At 46.6% G+C, this 11,669-nt stretch overlaps 1 long non-coding RNA gene across 1 annotated transcript; it reads right to left on the reverse strand.

Moving 5' to 3' along the window:
- Positions 1–5,081: 5,081 nt before the first annotated feature.
- LOC124249007 (uncharacterized) lies at positions 5,082–8,941 on the reverse strand. The gene is made up of 3 exons (XR_006891220.1): positions 8,663–8,941; positions 7,282–7,403; positions 5,082–5,479 (listed from the first exon to the last, which is right to left on the reverse strand). It is a non-coding gene; the product is annotated as an uncharacterized LOC124249007 (long non-coding RNA).
- Positions 8,942–11,669: the final 2,728 nt, after the last annotated feature.

The raw sequence follows: 11,669 nt of genomic DNA on the forward strand, positions 1-11,669 counted from the left end.
TTTCAACTCACCTCTTCTCTCCTCGGAAATAACTATCCTGAAGGGCAGAACCCATTATAAATTCTACCCAGTTCTCCTCAACTAGCTTTAAAAAAAAAGATATTTCAGGAGTTGCTGACATGCTACTCTTTATTATGAAGTCTTAACAGCTACCAGGAGTAGCTGGCCCTGAAGGAGATTTGTGAGTGACCTCAGGTCGCCCACCGACATGGATCAGGAGAGTCCTTCAGAACCCCAGGACTTGGCCTGCAATGAAATTCCGTACTCCCCCGTGTGCCTATCTGCTGTCAATCTCTATGTATTGTCACTAGTATATTCAACATTTTGGCAAAAACAAAGAAACAAACAAAAAACACAACTAAATCCTGCCTTTTACCTAGTTCAGCTGTAAGTGACAGAAAACCCAAAACAACAGTGGTTTAAACTAGACAGAAATGTGTTCTTCTCTGACCTAAATGAAATCAGGAGACATCAGAGGCCTAGGGCTGTCATGGCGGGTTCACAAAGTCCCGAGACGCAAGACTCCTCTGGTTGCCCTCTCTGCCATCATCCCGAGTGAAGGTTATCCCCATGGTCCATCTTCCCGCTGACAAACAGGGGAAAGAACAAAGGGGTGGAGAGCTCCAGGGCGCATCATAGTTATCTCTTCGGGAAGGTTCTCAGAAGCTGCCAGATGGTTTTGCTGACATCTCATTGGTTAGAATTTAGTCACAAGATCACACCTGGCCACAGGGAGATTAGAAAACCCTGTCTCCCTGCAGACAAAGAAAACATCTTCTGGGGGATAAGCCACATCTGCCACTCTGGGATGCAGGCATTCCACCAGCCTGGGGAGCATTCTCCATGAGCTGCCCCAACGTCCCTTCTTCAGGGAAGCACTTCAGTCAGACCAGAGAGAAACCCTGTGCACCCAGGCCCACGGCCAGCAGATACCACAAGGCAAGGAGGGGCAGCCAATGCCACCAGAAGGTGCACTTACAAAGGTCAAGCCCTAAGGTTTATGCAACTCATCTGACTGCTGTTTATCATCTTCCCCCCATGAACCCCGGAAGTCTCACCCCACGTGACTTTCTACCCCGAAAACCTCACATTTATCAACCATGGGGGGATGTATTAGGCATATGTTCTATATTTGAAATAGGGAAATATTTGAAATTTCTTGTAGATAAGCTACATAATTCCTATAAATAAATATGCATCCTTTGCGCCACTTCCCCAACCTCCAAAATGTCTCTAACATTCTCCTGGGATCTCCTGTTTAGACTAAATGTAACGTACATTCCTTTTCTTACTATGTATTTTGGAAGTGTTTTGCACTTAGGGGATAATCAACTTGGGGTTTGAAAAATAAAAAAGAACTATCAGGCCTTGTCATTACTCTGAGTGTCAGGTTCTGTGAAACAGGTGAATCCATGCAGGGCATTTGGACGCCATGAATCCACGTTGCTCTGGAGGGTAAGCTGCACCTGCCGGCGAGACAAAGACCTTTGTGATTCAAACGACCTGAAGGCTTCTTTCCAGTGAGTACACGAAGCGGTTAATTCCCTTCTTCCGTTCCTTGGTTTCCTTTCAGCAGTCCCAGTCCCAGAGAGTGTAACACTCACACTGTGTAGACTAGAGAACTAAGAGCAGATGTCTCCACTAGGTGAGCACCAGTCTTTCTCTGCTGTTTTCCTCTAAAACGTCTCCAAAATGGGTCGTATAAGGAATAGTTCTAGATTGCGAGAACCTTGCAGGAGGTTATTGTTACCAGACACCAGAATCATATCTGCAGGCAGTGCCTGATTCAGGGGTCACCTTAGTCTTATCTGGAAATGCTCCCACGTTCTTAAGTCTAATACATAATTAGATAACGTCTGAACCCGCCTCTGTAATGTAGTCTACAGACGTCTGTTGACAAAAGCTAAACCCACATCATAGCAGAAACTATATATTTTTACTACCTTTAGTTTAAGCCAAAACATCTAAAATATACAGACATAATTGCAAAGCAGTTTCGAGACTAATTTCCAATCCTTCTTTTTCAGGAAGCTTGTAATTTTCTTTACCATCTTTACAGTCACTCTATCTAAAAAAAAGAAGGAAAAAAAGGCTGCTCCATTCCACATATACAGCAAAGGTCAAGCTATGCAGGATTCTTTTTGGTTGACTGAACACTCCAGACACACACACACACACACACACACACTCTGTCCTTCAGGGGAAAGGTGCTCAAAGCTCTCAGGCTGGGCTGTTCCTGTCCCCAGAAGCTCTAACCTCTTGAACTTCTCTCCTAAGGGCTGAGTGTCTTCCTTCCCCTGTGCTGGCGCTCTGCCGAGGAAAGCCGTGGTGTCTCTGATAACTTGGCCTTACAACAAAAATCCTAGAGAAGCTGGTGAATAAAAGCATGAGGAGACTTTAATTAATTCACGTTCTCCCACCAGGCACTAGACATATGCGGGCTGCGCTACAGCTAACGCTAAACAACCATGAAATGTCAGAAGAGAGGGGTGGCATCCACGTTCCAGGACGGCATGGTGCGGGAGACAGCATCTGGCTGGGCTTTAGGAACCCTGTGTTCTTTTTTCCCTTCTTCTGCCACTAACACGCTGAGAACTGGCGGCGGGCCCCTGACGATAATGCACACGGCACATACACTTTTCAAATCCATGGGTCCATTCACTCCTCCACTCGAACTTTGGTTTGCTCCATGTCCACACCCCCCAACGCATACACCATTCTTATCCACATGTTCCTCCATCTTGCCATCACTCTAAGAGAAGACTATAGTATTTTTAACCACCCTCGGTTCTTTCTGTGTGTTTCTCCAACTTGGGAACATTCGTGGCACCCGCCGGCTCTGAAGCTGCTCCCCCCACCCCATGGAAGCACAGTGTAACTACGAATGCAGCCTGCACTCTTAGGTAAACACCCCACCATTCATAAGTGTCTATCTAAAAATGCAGACAAGTTATATTTCTAGCCAAGGCTGACCATAGCTGGAATGATAAATCTTTTGTTGGAAAAAAAAATTCACTTTAATAAAAGTAACTATGGTTTATACAGCACCTCCTATGTGCTACCCACAGTAGTATTAAAAGTTACCGTCTTTAGGGGCCAGCCCTGTGGCATAGTGGTTAAGTTCAGCGCATTCTGCTTCAGTGGCCCGGGTTCGTGGCTTTGGTTCCTGGGCATGGACCTACACCACTCCTCAGCCATGCTGTTGTGGCATCCCACATACAAAAATCAGGAAGATTGGCACAGATGTTAGCTCAGGGCCAATCTTCCTCAGAAAACAATATCCTAACGATGTAGGCCTCATCTTCCATGTTCCACAGGTGAGGCCTTGAGCTTACGTACTTTGCTCTAAGTCACAGATCTGTTTGGATGTGGAGCCAGAATTTGAACTTGGCTCCTGACTCTTCTACACTCCATTGTCTAAGCACGAAATGCTTCCTGTGTTTTATTTTCCGCACTATAATTTGATAACATAATTGCCATCTGTTCTTTAAACAGCTACTCTCAGTTCCACGTGAGAAACTGCCTTTAAACTTAAGGTCGTTTAAGGCGAATGCGTCCATTTTGAAATGGGCGTGAAGTGAATCTCTCTCCCCTCTCTGTCTGCGGGGCGGCAGGGCCTGGTCCACACTGGGCGTGTCTTGACAGGAGGTAGGGCGGAAATGGTGGACAGCTGTTCCTTTATGAAGTCTCGAGAAGGGTCAAAGTCTGCCTTGTCGGCTTGAGGCAGAAAGGAGGAAGTTTACCCACTGGCTCCATGCCGGCTACACAGCCTGCTCCCCCCTCCTCCCACTCCGGTCCCGGTGCTGTCTGTTTCTCGAAGGTTTCAGCTGATCCATCCCTACAGAGACAGTGAGTGTCTTGTGAAAACAGTGTGTGCTTTGGATGCAAACAACCCTGGGTTCCAAACCCACTTCTCTAGAGAGAACGCTACCCTCGCCTCCTCCGGTCGTTTGGAGGTTAAATGGAATCACATGGGAAGAGCATTGCACCTGGTGGATGTCTGAGAGACGCCCATGGCTTGGCCTCCCTCTGTTGATAACTCTGCCTCCTTCCACCTTCCGGATGTACAGGGCGAGCGGGACCCTCTGTGCCTTCCCCTGAGGATGGAAGTCAGCCTCACTCAAGCCTCCGAGGCTTCTGAATCAGCCTCTTGCCCTCCTGCCGCTGCTCGGGGCTGCCCTCCTAGCCTCAGCCCCCTTCATCTCTCCTGTGTTTCTTTATTCGGTTCTCCACAAACCTACGCCTTCAGGAAGCTTTGTATTCTTGCTAACCAGCAGGAAGCCCTAAATTCCTCCACATTTAGTCTGTGTTGCACTTTCCACTGCTTGATTATACATCACAATCTATTGCTTTCCGCTTATCTTTCTCTAAGACAACCCATGCCCCGTGACCTGGTGACACTTGGCACTAAGGACGTAGTAAGTAGAGCCACTTCATGGCCTCCTTTATGTAGATGCTCGTTCCGGGGTTAGACAATGCAGTCAGCCAACTAATTCAGTGTCTAATAAAAATGCATTGGCTGGACTTGAAAATTACCCTGAGTCTGACTTCCCGTGCCTTCAGACTGCCGGGCAGGAGTTTAAGATAACAGCCTTTGGACATGGCCCCTTTTTCCCAGCAGAATTCAGGTGAAATGGCAGAGGGGCGAGGCTAATGCTCAGCCACCTGCCACTTCATGGCAGCCAGTCTCCAAGATAGTCCCAATGATCCCACCTCATGGTATTCACACCCCTCTATAGTCCCCTCCCACATTGTGTCAGGGTTGGTCTGTGCTGTGCTCTGAATGTTTGTGTCCCCCTAAAATTCATATGCTGAAATCCTATTGCCCAACGCGGTGGTGTTAGGAGATGGGGCCTTTGAGTGGTGCCTAGGTCAGGAGGATGGAGCCCTCATGAATGAGATTAGTGTTCTTATAAAAGAGACCTCACAGAGACTTCCGCCCCTTCCACCATGTGAGGACACAGTGAGGTGTCAGCAATGAACGCAGCAGAGAGCCCTCACGGGAACGTGACCGTGCTGGCACCTTGATCTTGGACTCCCCAGCCTCCAGAACTGAGGGAAGCAGGTTTCTGTTGTTGATAAGCCACCCAGTTTGTGGTATTTTGTCATAGCAGCCTGAACGGACCAAGATTATGTGTGTAACCAGCAGAACCCAGGAGGAACGGTGGGAGATCACACTGGAGGCTGGAGTATGAGGGCCACTGTGGCCTCTGTCTCCCTTTCCCTTGGGTTGCTTGCTCTGGTGGAAGCAGTGGCCTGTCTCAAGGACACTCAAGCAGCCCAGTGGAGAGGCTCACACTGGGAGGAGATGAGGCCTCCAGCTAACAGGCATGGAGTGTGCCATCTTGGGAGCAGACCCTCCACCCCAGTCGAGCCTTCAGATGACTAAGCCCAGCCGACATCTTGACCACAGCTTCATTGGAGATCCTGAGCCAGAACAGCATAGTGAGGCTGCTCCCAGAGTCCTGACCCGCAGAAACTGTGTGAAAAATAAGTGTTGTCTTAGACGGACATGTTTTAGAGCAAATTTTTATGCAGCAGTAGATAACTAATACAGACTCGGTTCTGACTTGCGTCTGCCTCTCCCCTGCAAAGTGCCACCCCCCGAAATGTACACCTGAGACCCATCTGAGGTGAACCAGCTTTACTTATAATTGAAAACAAATTATATATACTTTAAAATTATTTGACTGTCATTTCATTACCAAATGAACAAAGTCAAACAACCTAACTTTCCTTAACAAGAATATCAGGTTTGACTATGTTATAATTGGGAACAAAACATAAAATACATTTGCATTTTTTTCCTAGAGTCGAAGCTTTTAATGGGAGACATTAAAAAAATTTGAAGAAAGCTGCAGCAACTGGTGTTTTGAAAGTCAAATGCCCTTAGCCAATATAAGCCACAATAAAGAAAATAAAACCATAAGTCACCCATAAGGATGCCTTTGTCATCCACAGAGACCATCTCTCGCAGTGGATCAGTACAGTGTACGTGGTGCACACACAGTCCACTACATTTTCTTGAGGATCCTCAACGTGCCAGGCACTGAGCCCAGGAACAGAAAACATGTTCCTCCAGAAATTCAGAATCTAGATGGTCTGGAGATAACCCACCATCGGGTCACAATTTTGCATTGTGCTTTATCCAGGAAACACGCACAGACTATATATCAAATATAAACTACTTTAATAAAAAATATTAATTTATAACTACTTGCTCCATAGAGATACCCAAAGCAGATGTCTGGGAATGGAGCAAATTCCAAGGAATTTTTAAAGTCTGGCATTTCTTATAAGTTAGAGAAACAGGACAGGTCACACTGGCTCCTTCATCCACAGGGCTCAGGGCAAAATGAAAATGCAAGCCCCGTGTTTGAAAATTAATAAGAATTTCAAGATGACAGCAGAGCATTAAACTAAGCACAGGGCCTGTCTGAGCGCAGGGACTACGAGACGGCACGGGTCCTACAGCCATGAGGCTGCACGATGGCAGGGTGCGTGTTGTCTCTTGTTACAGAGATCTCTCAGGAGTTAAGCACGGAAGCGAAGTGTAGGTGGGACGAGAAGGCATCCACGAATGGGTCATTGAGTGACACAGACAGCCGTTTGTTGAGTTAACAGTAACTAATATTTCTATGGTACTTTACAGTTTACAAAGCACTCCCCCCAGATCTGGTATCTCAATGAATCGAAGCGACAATTCCATGATTTATCAATGTTCTCCCTCTGGTATAGAAGAGGTCAAGTGACTCCTTCAAAGCCACTCAGCCCATTGTGGGGAGGACCCAGAGGCGGGTCAGCAGACCTCAAATCCAATTTCCTTCCACAAAATCAACATAGGCTGTGCTGGGAGTTGTGTGTTACAGAGAGACAGAATTTTATGTGTGCCATCCAGCCGTCCGCTGGTGAGAGCTGGAAGGTGACAGGTGCGACACTGGGGCTGCATCAATCGGTTGTTTTCACGTCTGTGTCTGAACTTCAGAGCAAACAACACCCCAAACTCCATATCCCTGATCCCTACTCCCCCAGCCCCGACCACCCCACCTCACCCCACCCCGCCGGCTCTAGCCCTCAGTTCTCCCTGAGTGTCTGGACTGGACGAGTAAAACGCCAGGCAGCGGGCAGTCTCCTGGCCAGGTTTGCCTCATCCTGAGGCCCAGGCACCTGAGCAGACGCCCTGCCGGACTGCGGCACAGTCTTCTTTCATCCAAAGCATGCAGCTTTACCTTTAGGAACAGTTTAAAGGACTCGACAACTACAGACAGCATCCTAACTGACCTCTCATCTCGTCCGAAAAGGTCAATGTCAGCCGGAATAAAATCTGCCAGCATAAATCTTCACTTGAATAAAATAAATTTCATACGCACTCTTCAGCTCATTTCATTTTCTCCACTCTTGCCCTAAAAAGATGAAAATTTGAGTTTTTATGGCAAATTTTAATTATGAGAGATCAAGAAGCAAATGACTAAAACAAAAACCATATTATTCTTTATTAGTACTACTCTTAAATGGTATTACTTATGAAATATTAGCTTTTAATTGGTAAATATATAAAGTTGATTAAAATACTTCCACAACCCTAATTTATAATTTTTCCTTCTTATTTCACATTTCCCGGTACAGAAAGTCCACCGTCGAGTGTGAGACATTTCCGTTGGATTCCAGCTTTCTTGCTGCCTTGCTGTGGCACTGGCCCAAACTGCTAGCTGCTCCCTGTTCAGTTTTCTCAGCTATAAAACCACGAGGACGCAGCGTGGGCCTGGCTTCAGGAAGCCTGGGACGTTCTGGCTCTTGGAGTGCAGCACTTTGAAAGTACAAAGAATCATTATATTTACGATTACAGCTTGCTGGACGATTTCATTGTGCTATAATTTAGGGAATATATGTTTCAAAATAGTGGTGACACAGAAGTTGTACAGGTTAGGGAATGGGTATTCTGAGATCCAGCAAGAGTTAGAATGTCTTTAAAAATACGGTGAACCTTAAGCGCCAAGATAAAACTCCAATCCGGGGTCCATTCACACTTTACGATAAAAGAGAGAAGACTTTTGGGGATGGTATCTGCTTAGTCTCAACTGCTAAGTCAATATTAACATACGTTAATGTATATGATATATAATGGTACATATTACATAATAAATCTATACAAATACATCATATATAATAACATGTATTACCACTAACTTTAGTTTTTCTTACTATTATTCCATTTCCTATGTCTCTTCCTTATGGCAGTTGTATGAGGAGTATAAAATATCAGAATTGGGGCTGGCCCCGGGGCATAGTGCTAGGTTCACATGCTCTGCTTCGGCAGCCAGGGGTTTGCAGGGTCAGATCCTGGGTACGGAGATACACACCGCTCATCAAACCATCAAGCCATGCTGTGGTGGGGTCCCATATGCAAAAGGGCGGGAGACTGGCATGGACAATCTTCCTCAAGCAAAGAAAACCCAAAAAGATAAAAGGGGGCAAGATTTTGGCAACAGATATTAGGTCAGGGCTAATCTTCCTCACCAAAATAATCAATTGATTAATTAAATTAAATATCAGAAGCAATTGGGGGGAAGTTTGATGCAAGAATGGAATAGCGTGGCAAAAATGCAGGAGAGGATGTGAAGGGACAAGGATGAGAACTCAGAGTGGAGAGAAAGAGAGGCACCTGTTGAAGACCTCCTCCGGTAGCCTGTCCTCTCCGGTTTGGGGCCCTCCTCTGTTCTGCGTGGCTGTTTCTCTTTTTTCCTTGAGCCAAAATCCCGAGAGGGATGTTCCCTAATGTTGAATGAAGGAGTGGTCAAGGTCCACGCCTTTGAATAAGATGCTTTTCTAATGAACGGTGCCACTCCCCGCCAACCCCAGCAACCACACAATATTACCTGTTTGATTGGCTTTTTCTAGGCTCTTTTCTTTTAGACTTCAATTTTTTGAGAGCAGTTTTAGGTCCACAGCAAAATTGAGAGGAAGGTACAGAGATTTCCCATATAGCCCCTGCCCCAACACATGCACAGCCTCCCCCATTATCAACATCCCCCACCAGCCTGGTAAGCTCTTTCTTTTTTCTTTTCACATTTCTCCCTGGCTTGTCCCCAAGCAGCTGCTTCCTCCCAGCTCATCGTGTGTTTTATTCCCTCCCTATTTCTCTCGTTTGTTTTCCTTGTGCTTCTCCTACACTTTATTTTGTTTATCTTCTGAGCCATCACATCCTCTATTAGCTGAGGTTATTGCTGGGTGTTGGCTCCCATCTAGGCAACATTCGTTTTCTTCTGACTCTACTTTAGGAGAGAATTTCAAGTAATTATTTATGCAGTTTTTCTCCCAAAGGGGTGATTACTCAGGTTTGCTCAGGTCCCTGCCTGTCCTTCACTATTGCAGAGTTTCCTCAGCTGGAGGCCAGCTGCCAGGAAGCTTGCAAGCATATCCTTCTCCTGACTTAAGGACCCTCCCGCTAGCAGCGGTGACTGTCCAGCCTGCCTCGGCCCTCATCCATCTCTGGGCTCTGTTTTTGAAAACTCCTTCCTTGGTCATTAGGCATCGCCAGTTGCAAATTCAAGCCTGAGAGAGAAAAAAAGTACCCTGAACTCCATTCCATCCCAGAACACTAAATATTATCAAGATAAACTCAGCCTTAATCCAATGGTAGTATTAATTGGGGGCTTTTAATTTCATTTGCTACAGATGACTTTTATAAACCTGTGTTCACACCCAAGCTGCTGGAGTGGACCTGGAAGCAATTATAGACGGAAATGTGTGCAGGCAAAGAGGCGTTTGCTCTGACATCCTTCCTCTAAGGATTGTGTTTCAGTAGCTAATATGCGGCCTTGTGGGAATTTCTTCTGCTTCCTCCCCAACTTTTAGAAACACTACTGTCTTGATTTTCAAGCATACACACATCATTTTAAATGCACGAAGGAAATTTCTGTGGCACCTCTTTTTAAATGGCTGCCTTTTGTTCCAAGGGTTTAGAGCACTTAAAAGGTAGGATCCTGTTCTTAAGCTGAAGAAGCGATGCCAGGATCAGGGAAGCTGGGACCTGGAGAGGCGCCAACTTACTTGTTCCACAAGGCGGACTGAGGGGGAAAGTGGGATTAGACACCGGCTGCCGGTTCTTTCACCAACGCCCTGTCCGTGTGCTCCAGGCTCAGGTCCACTAACGATAAACGACAGTGGCTTCTACGGAAGACAGTGGACTTCTTGAGCCAAAGACTCCTAGTATTCCCTCTTGCACTAGCACCCTGCGTGGTGTTTTTACCTCCTAACTTTACCATGATTACGATTAAAAATGCATGTGCTGTTTTGGGGGCTATGGAGTAACCTGTCGCAGACCAGCACTTCTGTCCAGCAAAGCAGGCAAGGTCCCATTAAATGCAGAGATCTCTGTTTGGAGGCACTGGAGAGCTGCTGGGGCAGCAGGACCCAAGCCGCTGACACTGGAGTGAGTGGATCCTCAGGGAGGAAGCTGACCAGCAGCTGCCCCCAGGACATTCGCCCATTCTGGGTCGTGGCAGAAGGTGGGCGTCTGGGGACAGAGATACCAGAGAATTTCTCAGAGACATGGGGGGCCTCCATCACATGGTTGGATTTCCCTTCAGGCATTTCCTGAGTTGGGGGTATATGAGGAGTGGAGACTGAAAAAGAGAAGCAGCGAGCCTCGGAAAATCATCTCAGCGTTTTCAGCAGTCTCGCAAGAGGCGTTGAGGACCTGCCGAGGGGAGGGGCAAGGTGAAGACACAGGGCTCCCCGGGGAGGCAAGGATGGACCATTACCCGGCCTCACACCACACCAGAAGTTCAACTGAGATGGATCGAGACCTAAATGCAAAAGGTAAAACAATAAAACTTGTAAAAGAAAACAGAAAAAGATCTTCCTGACCTTTTTTTTTTTCCCCACTTGAAAAATGTAATACTCCACTTTGCTTCAAAAACACTTCAGCATTCTGAAAGAAATCAAACCTTTATCTTAGGAGTAAGGATGGAGGTTATCTTTGGGAAGAAGGAGCAGCTTTAACGGTGGGGGGCGGGCAGGAGGGAAAGGAACAGGGCTTCTCGGGCTGTGGGCTTCTCACCCAGGTGTGTCCCTTTGTGACAACTGCCCGAGCCCCAAGCTGGCTATCCCTACACTCTCTGGATGATGTCACACTTCAAGAAAAACAGTTACGGATGATCCCTGACTTACAATCCTCTCCCGTGATGCTGGGCGGCAGCAGCAAGTCGCAGCTCCCACTCAGCCCCACGACCACGAGGATGAACAACCGACACACTTACAACCGTGCCATATCCATCTGACCACTCCGTTTCTTGCTTTCAGTACAATATTCAGTCAATTACATGAGCCATCCAAGACTTTATCATAAAATAGGCTTTGTGTTGGCTGATTCCGCCCAGCTGTAGGCAAATGCACGTGTTCTGAGCATGTTCAAGGTGCGCTCGGCTAAGCTAGGATGTTTGCTGGGTTAGGTGTATTCAATGCATTTTCAACCCAGGATATTATCAACTTGTGATGGGTTTATCAGGAGGCAACCCCATTGTAAGTCGAGGAAGATCTGGACATGAAAAGAAAGTCTTAGCTTCTAGAACACACACAAAAATAACAGAAAGTTACAAATAGTGTGTTTAAGGTCAGAAGGCGATGCACTTTCATTGAAGCAGTGGCTATGCACTTTTCTGACAACA

The sequence above is a fragment of the Equus quagga genome, chromosome 1, assembly GCF_021613505.1.
Source record: "Equus quagga isolate Etosha38 chromosome 1, UCLA_HA_Equagga_1.0, whole genome shotgun sequence".
NCBI lineage: Eukaryota > Metazoa > Chordata > Mammalia > Perissodactyla > Equidae > Equus > Equus quagga.